Here is a 1,141-nt window from a genome sequence, read left to right as displayed (position 1 = left end):
TAATCAAAACAACAACAAACATAATTAGAAATATAATATTTCTAAATCTCTCTGAGAGATTTAGAAATATTATATTTCTAATTTTGCTGATCAGTGAATGAACTTCACTGTGATTTACATAAGTTTGTGAAGGAGAGACAGGCCTCTCTATCCAGCTGGCAAGCTACTTCAGGCTGATGACGAGCATACCACAGGTTTTCGTTTTTCCCCCGGAAGAACTTTAGGCCACATTTCCTGAACAATGGACCATCAGGCAACAATCAAGGTGCTAAGCCACCTGGTTGGATGTGTGAGGAGCAGTTTGTGAAATTCCTTCAACACTTTGTGTGGAATGTGAAATGCATCAGACTTATGCATCTGACTTATGCATCAGACAATGGCATCACCATGCCTTCTTTCCCACCTCACTGCACACACAGGTTACAGCTATTGGACAAAGCGGTCTATGGACCACTGAAGTACACAAACACTGCCATTGATGACTGGCATATCAACCATCCTGGCAAGACCATGACCATTTATGACATTCCATGTATTGTCAAAACTGCAGGGCCATTGAGTGCAACTCTGATGAAAATTCTTAGTGGTTTTTCTTCTATAGGAATATGCCCTTTTAATTGCAACATTTTCACAGACAGCGACTTTGCACCAAGCTATGTCACTACCTGACTGGATCCTGCACTTTCAGCACCTGGGCCTTCAGCACCTGGGCCTTCAGCACCTGCACTTTCAGTACCTGGGCCTTCAGCACCTGGGCCTTCAGCACCTGCAACACCTGGGCCTTCAAGCAACATAGCCACCAGGTCCTTTCTTTCACCATTTCAAATCCATCCACTACTCAAAGCAGGCCCTAGGAAAGAATCAACCAGAGGAAGAAAGAAACGTTGTTCTGAAATCCTCACTGACTTGCCAGTTAAAAGAGCAATCATAGAAGAAAAGACAAAAAATAAAAGTAAAAAGAAGACAAACATTGATAAAGGAACGATAGGAAAGGGACTCAGTAAGGGCAGGTCAACGAAGGGAAAAGGTTCAACTGTTAAGATAGATGTTCAAATTCAGGGAAGTGATACCTCTGATGAGGAAGAGTGCTATTGCTTAGTGTGCTGCGAGCCTTTTTCCAACAGCAAAGGAAGGGAAGTGT

This window comes from Octopus bimaculoides, chromosome 4 (assembly GCF_001194135.2).
Source record: "Octopus bimaculoides isolate UCB-OBI-ISO-001 chromosome 4, ASM119413v2, whole genome shotgun sequence".
Classification (NCBI taxonomy): Eukaryota; Metazoa; Mollusca; class Cephalopoda; order Octopoda; family Octopodidae; genus Octopus; species Octopus bimaculoides.
Note: the sequence above shows the minus strand (reverse complement) of the source record.